The 8,798-nt window shown below is 40.4% G+C and overlaps 1 protein-coding gene and 1 long non-coding RNA gene across 18 annotated transcripts in view; one reads left to right on the forward strand and one right to left on the reverse strand.

Annotated features, from left to right (window-relative positions):
- BLTP1 (bridge-like lipid transfer protein family member 1) overlaps positions 1–1,932 on the reverse strand; it is a 208,042-nt gene extending 206,110 nt beyond the window's left edge. For 16 of the 17 annotated variants that reach the window (XM_060401067.1, XM_060401064.1, XM_060401065.1 and 13 more), the window contains exons 1-2: positions 1,733–1,932; positions 230–318 (exon numbers count right to left, since the gene is read on the reverse strand). The gene's annotated coding sequence lies outside the window, so the exon portion shown is untranslated. The remainder of the gene's footprint in view (positions 1–229; positions 319–1,732) is intronic. The other variant, XM_042234373.2, reaches the window with a different exon arrangement.
- A 164-nt stretch (positions 1,933–2,096) lies between these two features.
- Positions 2,097–5,565, forward strand: LOC105602806 (uncharacterized). The gene is made up of 2 exons (XR_003585518.3): positions 2,097–2,224; positions 5,128–5,565. It is a non-coding gene; the product is annotated as an uncharacterized LOC105602806 (long non-coding RNA).
- Positions 5,566–8,798: the final 3,233 nt, after the last annotated feature.

Consider the following 8,798-nt stretch of genomic DNA (forward strand, 5'->3'; position numbering starts at 1 on the left):
ACTTAATACATAATCAAGCAAACGCTTCCCTTGGCTTTCTCCTGCCAATACACAAGCTAAGCACATGACTCAACTGTTCAAAACTCAGGTAAAATGATTGACAGGTCACCTGATACACTAGTGTCACCCACCCCCATTCTTAGACTAATTTAAGCAGGTTAAATTACGACTGAAGCAGAAAGTTAGATTTTCTCTATCTGAGCTTTAACTGACAACCCAAAATATTTACCAAGTTGTCGTCTTTTTCCAGAGTCTGTAATGTTCTGTTTTCCTTTTCTTGATCAGAAGGCCTATCTGAAGTGTTTCATCTTAACACATCTGAAAAGAATACCAATTTTAACCAATTATACAAGATATTCTGGCTTTATCAGCAGTTTCACCATTTCAGATTAAATGATTTCATTACACATGCCCTGGCATGTGTGCACACACAAGGAAACTAATGTTAATCCAATGTTATATTATCTTCAAAAAATACTTCTAAAACTAGAAGACCACACATTTCCAAACTATAGTCTTCCAAAGATTTCAAAACCACTGTACAGATGGAAAGAGCATGATTTTGGTTATCAGAGGATTCTAGAGGTCAGATGTTACCTTTAAAACAACTCCTGGGTCCTTGCCAGCAAAAATGATGCCTCAATTTCCTTCCTGTTCCCAGCATTTTTTATCAAATGAAAATCACCTTGCAAGTTCTCAAGCTGCTTGGGAAAGGTAAAGCATACTACTTAAAGGACTCTGAACCGGAGTCCAATCACCTGATTTAAATCACAGCTCTGACTTTGGACAAGTTGTTTTTAGGGGTGTGGGATTTAGTTCTCTTATCTATAAAATGAGAGTTAAAAGCAGACTTTACAGGACAGGGTTGTTATGATTATTAAATAAGATATGCACATAAAGCATGTACCACCAGTACTTCGAAAAGATACTCTGGTTAATTCATTTATTTTTATACTTCATATATCTCGCTAATTTAAAATAAATCAGCTTCACTGCTATGCACAGAGAGCTGAAAGCAGCAACGTGAAACCAGTTGAAACTCAGACGTTTCAACAGTCACGGAAAACAATTATTTCCTTACAGAGGAAATTTACAAGAACTCTCTCCCTTTAACAAGCGTCCCTAACTTGCCTCTGTCAAAACTAAGGTCAAGAAGCAGGAGGGGGACAATTCTGTAGAGGGAAAATCAACTTCTCTTCACCTTCCTTTGGTCAAAAGATGTTTCCGCTGAAATGTACTCTTCCATAGTGTAGACTCAGCAAGCACCAATCAGAATACAAGCACACCACACCTGAGGAGTAGAGAGGGTTTCAAAGGCTCCCCTGCCCTTGGTCCACAATCTACCCTCCGTTAAGCACTCTGGGGTCTCATGCAGCCCCATGCAGCTAACAAGGCTAAAGCCAGAGCTTGCAGGTATATGGTCCTTCCCACATACCAGCAGGTGGGCGTCGCCCGCCTGTCTGACCACCATTCACCGGGCCAGTTCCTGCATTCGAGGCCCTAATCACCTGACTGTCATGGCCCTTTCAGGCCTTCTCACTGACCTCGGATACCCGGTGTTCAAGTCTCCATGCTGCAGGTAAAGATGGCAAACGAGTAAGAGATGAGTCGACGCTGCAGCAAGCAGCCGCGACGAAGCCACACCTCCCTGATTCTGACCAGGCTGCGGTCCAGAGATGCTGGGAAGAGTGCTGCCCACCCAGACCCTGCCCAGCCCGACCCGTCCCCTCACCTGAGCGAGCGCCGAGGCTGTCGGAACCGCTCGGGTCTCTCTCCCGCGGACGCCGAGGGCCTTGGGCGGCGACGGCAGCCGCGGCGACGGCAGCTGCGGCGCCCAGCCAAACACGGTCTGCTGAGCGCTGCCCGGGTCCACACCCTCTCGCCCCGCCACCCGGCCCGCCGCCCGACCTGCGGCCCGGGGCCCCAGCCTCTGACACAGAGAGGGGCGGAGGAGGATGGGAGGGGTCCGAGATGGGGGCCGGGCGGCACTGCGGCTGCGTCAACTGGTAACGTCACGCGTCACGGCGCCGGCGCCTCGAGGCACGCCACCCGAGCCCCGCCCAGGAATTGGGGCGCCCCGCCCCTCTCCCCTTTCTCAGGGCTTGGGGCGGAACCTGGACGTTGAGGCGGAGATGAGGGGCGAATTTGAAAAATCATTTTGCTACCCACCATAAAGGAATGTTAATGAATTGCTCTACTGAGGCCCTGAGAGAGATAAGCACAGGTAGGAACAGATCACTAACAAAAAGAATCTGACCGGTGCTCTGATTTGAAGTGAATCCGCTCAGAATAGACAGCAGTATACCTATGACTCTTATCAGCAAAGGGGAGCTTGACGGTGTGAAATGCTGCCACAGTGAATCGCTCAACTAAGTCTCTTATTGTTACACTAATGAAAAGTGGTTTGATACCAGTTTTAAAGAGAACAGCTTTTCGTAATATTCGAGGGTGAACCAAAGCAAATGACTTCCTGGAGTTACAGGCTTACTATAGATATTTTGCACACGTCTTAGGTACCAGTTGTAACGGAAAGAGAAAGGTGAGAAACAGTCTTTAACTCTATAAAAGTTTTCTGATTGCTTGGGTAAAATATGTACGTAAGATAACTAGAAATGCAAACGATAACATACTAATACTGCTGCTGCTGCTGCTGCTGCTGCTGCTGCTGCTGCTGCTGCTAAGCCCACCAGCTGCCCTGGGATTCTCCAGACAAGACCCCATAGACGGCAGCCCACCAGGCTCCCCGGTCCCTGGGATTCTCCAGGCAAGAACACTGGAGTGGGTTTGCCATTTCCTTCTCCAATGCATGAAAGTGAAAAGTGAAAGAAGTCGCTCAGTCGTGTCCAACCCTTAGCGACCCCATGGACTAGCAATAGCTAGTACAGTGTCAAGCTTGAGCGAGGCACTGTTCTAAGCACTTTATATTTACTGGCATTTAATCCTCCCCAAACCCTCTGAGATAAATATTACTATTATCTCCACTTACTTCTACTTCACAAATTAAAAATTAAGGTACAGAGAGAGGTTAAATAAAACCCTAGCTCTACTGCCAAACAGTAAAGCTAGGGTTCCTAAGCAGTATGACTCCAAAGTGTATGCTCTGAAGCATTATTGTATTGTTGTTCGGTGGCTCAGTCGTGTCTGACTCTTTGCGACCCAATGCACTGCAGAATGCCAGGCCTCCCTGTCCTTCAGCATGTCCCAAAGTTTGCTCAAACTCATGTCCATTGAGTTGGTGATGCCCGTGGTGATGCCATCCAACCATCTTGTCCTCTGTGGTCACCTTCTCCTCCGGCGTTCAGTCTTTCCCAGCATCAGGGTCTGCCTCTTAAATTCTAAATGTCTAAATCTCCCGTTGTGATTTCCTTGAGCTGAAGTGCCACTCCCCTAACGTTTTTATGTGGGAGCTCCATTTTTACCTCAGAACAGCTATGAAGCCAAATTTAAAATAAAGCCAGAAAAAGGTAATCCCATGAAGTATTGTACTCACATTATTGCCTATAAGGAAATGGAGGCCCAAGCAAGAGTGGTTTATGAAGGGCCTGGATGAAAGCCAAGAAGAAAAAAGTATACATTATCTTAGTTACTTCCACCTGCCACCAAGACACACCTACCTCCCTTATTCAAATGAACTCTTTAGAGCTTATTTCTGTACTTCTACAAATTAATTTCAATAGTCTCTTTGAAAGTCTGGAAGAATCTTCCAGTCATTCTTAATCCTTATTGTCTAGTAAGGCTCCAAGAGCTCCACAAGGATTCAAGTTTGCTACAGTCAACTTTTCCAGAGGGAAATTGTCCCAGCAAAAGTTCTCTGGACAAGGAATACTAAGATGTGGTTCACATTCCTCAAATTAAAAACTAAACTGAAACTAAATTGCCCTGAAGCTATGCAAGGAGTTAATAGCAAAGAGGGAAGATGGAGGTGAAATTCACTATGTTCATCTAATCACTGAGTGGAGAACTGGAATCTAAAAGTTTCTGACTCTACTTCCTTTCATCCCTAAGACCAAGAGCCACGTTGTAACTTGCAGATATGCATTAGATAGCATTATAAAAATGAACTATTTATTTTAAAACCCTCTCTATTCTTAAGGTTTTTAATGTTGTGAAGATCATTAAGCTATCTGACCATTTCATTCACTGATTTTCAGGAAAAAGCTTACTTATTCCCTTCACTTATCTGCCATCCACTTTCATTTTTTCACCAGCATCCCACTAAACTAAGAATACAAAGGCAACTGTCTCCATCCAGAGACAATAAGAATTGCTCTCATGATGGAAGCCCTCTCTCTAATGATTTTTGGTGTCTTTTTTTTAACTTTTTACTTTTAAATCATTAGAGATACACAGAAGTTGCAAAGGTAATACACAGTGATTTTGTGTACCTTTCACCCAGTTTCTCCAATGATTATATAATTATATGTAATTATAATACAACATGAAAACCAGATATTTGACATTCGTGTAATGTGCATATATAGTTTTATATCATTTTATCACATGTAAAGTCATGTAACCATCTCTGCAAACAAGAAAAGAGCTATTCTATCATGGTAAATATATCCCCTCAGGCTATAGTCACACTTACTCTCCCTGTACCATTCCTGGCAATCACTAATCTGTCTTCAATCTCTATAAATATAATGATTTCAAGAATATTATTTTAATGAAACCATATGATAAGTGACCTTTAGAGACTGGCTTTTTTCACCAGCACAATGCCCTTGAGATCTATCCAAGTTGCTGCATATATTGACAGTTTATTCTTTTTATTTCTGAGTGTTCCAATCTGTTTAACCATTCACCTACTGAGGAACATTTTGGTTGTTTCCCATGTGGGTCACTTTCACTTCACTTCATGTGTGTTTAATACAAATAAAGCTACTGTAAATAACTGTATTTTCTTTAGCTTCATCTCTTTTGGCCCACTGAAGAGGACTATTTTTTTTTTTTAAGTTGAGACCAAGGTGAAATTTACCTTTTTCAATTTTGTCTCTCCCCTTTGTTACTCTCATTTGCCACTCACTTGGCTCACATACAGAAGCCATTCTGATGTCTGATTAAATCAGTTCTTCTTCAAGGACTACAGATAATATTCTAAGCCATGTCCTTTGAGCTGTTTTACAGACACTGAAACCCCCATGAGGTGGAAGAAGTTAATTGTATACTGCCCACAAGCACATAGACCCCAGACCAGCTGGAACCAGAAGGTTGATGATGCTGACTCACCATTACTTCACCACCAATCATGCAAAAGAATGTCCATGAGCTGATCACACACCCTGCAACGCACTCCCTCAGTCTGGTTTTGAAAACCTTCCCCTGGAAGCCATCAGGGTGTTTGGGCCTTTTGAGCACTAGCTGCCAGGACTCCTTTCTTGGCACCTGCAGTAAATGTTGCACTTTCCTCCACAACCATCCAGTGTCAGTAGATGGGCATTACTGCACTGGGGCAAGCAGACTCGTTTGGTTCAGCAACACAACTACTTTATAGATAATTTTAAAACGATGTTACAGCAGCATATTGTCTGTATTTTAATGCATAAAGGAATTTAATGGCATCAATATGTTAGTTGTTGTGAATATTTACTTTAAATTTTTATTTCACTATCTTTTAATAATTTCTTAAAATCACAATTTCTCCATGCACAAACTTGAATGTTCCAAAGTTGTTATATACTTTTTATAATACCATACCAAGTCTGAAGTTAATTCTCATAACAAAAAGAAGAAAAAGGTAACACCAGAAAGTCTATAAAAAAATAATAGTTTCCTATATTATTTCCCAATATATATACCAACTTAAATTATTTCTTTCATTTCACTTACCCCAGCCAATGTAGGCCACAATTCAAGTGTCTGTGTCCCAGGAGCCACCAATGCTAAAACATTGTAATACTGAAAACATTGAAACATTGAAATATTGAAACATTGAAATATTTTTGTTAATAAACAATATTAAAACATTGAAATATTGAAAGTTGAAAATATTTTAAGAAAACCAGAATTATATACTTTAAAGCTGATGAAAAAGTGAAAGTAGCTGAACATGTGTTTTAAAAGAGGAAGTCTGTACATCTTTTGATACACTAGAAAAATCCAGCTCTCTAATGAGGATTTGAGCTGTAATGACATATAATATCCTACAAATCAACAAGAAAACCAACAACCTAATAAGCAAAATATATGAACATATAGTTCACATAAAAAGAAATACAACTGGACCTAAAACATTAAAAAAGATGGTCATAATTCTCATAAAAGTATAAAGGCCAATTAAAGCTAAAGTTGCACCATTTCCTTTCTCTTCAACTGACAAAGCTCAAAACATTTTTGATAACTCAATATTAGAAAGAGTTTGAAGAAACAGAAACTCTCTTACCTTGCTGGTGTGCATGAACTGGTTTAGCCTTAATGGAGGGCAATCTTTTTAAAACTTTACGTGCTCGTATCTTTTGACCCAGCAATTCCATTTCTAGAAACAAATCATATAGAAATATTCACACATGACCAAAGTATACAAGCTACCCACTGCTACTTTGTTTGTATAGATAAAAGACTGTTAGGTTTTTTTATTTTTTATCAGCATTTAGTGGCCTTTTGTTCCTCAGTGCCCGGAAAGACCTTTCCTGAGTGTCATTTCCCATGTCAGAAGGAAATTTCACAGTTGAGAAACCGATTGTGGTCACACTTGTGTAACAGAATGGGTAGGAGGAGGATGTCTCAGGCATTTCCTACCTAAAATCTATATCTTAGTATAGTGCATCCAGCAAGAACACACTCAAAATTGAAGGAATTAAACAAGCTCTTTGGGAAAACATAGTACAGGAACAAACATGAAGTAATTAAACAATGCTGTTATCTCAAAAGAAACTGGAACCAAATGCTTTATCAGTAATACAGCTTGTAGGTTGCAAATTCAGAGACTATCAATTTAGAAAAGAATCCAGAGTCAGTTCATAATCTAGATTAAAAAAAAGTGTTAGTCACTCAGTCGTGTCTGACTCCTTGCAACTCCATCTACTGCAGCCCACCAGGCTCTTCTGTCCATAGTATTCTCCAGGCAAGAATACTGGAGTGAGTAGCCATTCCCTTCTACAGGGGATCTTCCAGACCCAGGAATCTGGGTCTCCTGCATTGCAGACAGATTCTTTACCATCTGAGCCACCAGGGAAGTCCACAGATGAAAAAGAGACTTCTGTGAATTCTAAGCCTTCTGACAGGCCTGATCTGGATATTTTGGAAAAGCTGGCTTACCAGTTGTTGTCTGCTTCAGTTCTGGAACATTTTGACCTTTGAGTCCCCAGATAATGTGCAAGTCCAGTCAGGACTTGGTGCTTTCTTTTGATGTATCATTGGAATCCAGGAGTCTGTTCCCTGAGCTCATCAGCACATGGGTTTGTTAGCAGTACCTGATAGGGCCCTTTCTAGTGAGACAGAAGAGGATCCTTCTGGAAGTATCTTTTCCAATAGACAATAATCTCTAGTTGTGATGCTTAAGGTCTTCATCTTCCAAGAGCACACTGTGAAAAGGTGGCTCCACCAGAGCAAGGTTATTTTTAATAGAAGTTAGGCCTTTACAATGTTGAAATACATCTCCTTTTATCAGCAGCAGATGAAAAGAGGCAAAGGTCAAGTGCATTGGGAGTCCAGGGACTATCTCAAAGGGTTAGAGTTTATGAGTTCTGAAAGGGGTAGATCTGAGATGTAGAAAGACTAACAGCAGTGCTTTGGGCCAGGGTATTTGGAGGGTCTCTACAAATTTTGCCAATTGTGTCTTAATAATGCCATTTGTATGTTAGACTAACTCTTGGGATTGGGTATGGTAAACACAGTGAAAGTGTTATAAAACCAGCCAAACAGCAAAGACTTGTCAAAAGTATCTGGAAAGTAAAACAGATTCCTCAAACACTGTGAAGTTTGGAAGGAAGGTGTTCCCCTGGTAGGAATAATCTTTTCTGACAAAATTTTAGCCATGGAAGAAGCAGTGACCTGCCTACAAGGGAAAGCTCCAGCCCAGTATGAAATCATACAAACAACAACTGAAAAATATTTAGATCTGTGAGACTAGGCAGATGTATGAAATTCATTTGCCAAACCTCAAATGGTCCATTGTGCAGTTTTAAATGTCAGGGAGTAGAATGAACGTGCTTCCCTTGGTTAGTTTGGAAAGGCAGGACAAGTGAGGTAGGTATTTTTTGTCAATATTAATATCTTTTCACCAATACTGGTTCATGAATGCTAACGTTCTGTCACTGGACCAGTGGTTCAATGCATGTACAGTGGTAAAGAATACAAACCTTAGAATTTCTATAGGACCACTTGTTATTTGGCCTGAACCAGAGTTCTCTCTTTTTATCACACCAATAGTTACTAGATCAATACAATGTGATATTAGTGGAAGACTAGACACATAGATCAATAGAACATAAAAAAGAGCCTTAGAGTAGGCCCACACAAATATAGTCAACTGATATTTGACAAAAGAGCAAAAGCAATTAAATGGAGAATTTATATTTATATAGAATATAAAATATAAACCTACAAAATGTTAGAAGAAAACACAGATAAATCTTCATAACCTTGAGTTAGGCAATGGCTTCTTAGAGATGATATCAAAAGCACAAGAAAGAAAAAAATATATAAATTTGAGTACATCAAAATTAAAACTTTTGTTCTTCAAATGGTATTAATAAGTGAAAAGACAACCCACATAATAGGATAAGAATTTTGTCATCATATATCTGATAAGGAATTTATATCCAAAATACATAAAGAATTACTATTACTCAATAAAA

The sequence above is a fragment of the Ovis aries genome, chromosome 17 (genome assembly GCF_016772045.2).
Source record: "Ovis aries strain OAR_USU_Benz2616 breed Rambouillet chromosome 17, ARS-UI_Ramb_v3.0, whole genome shotgun sequence".
NCBI classification, from domain to species: Eukaryota; Metazoa; Chordata; class Mammalia; order Artiodactyla; family Bovidae; genus Ovis; species Ovis aries.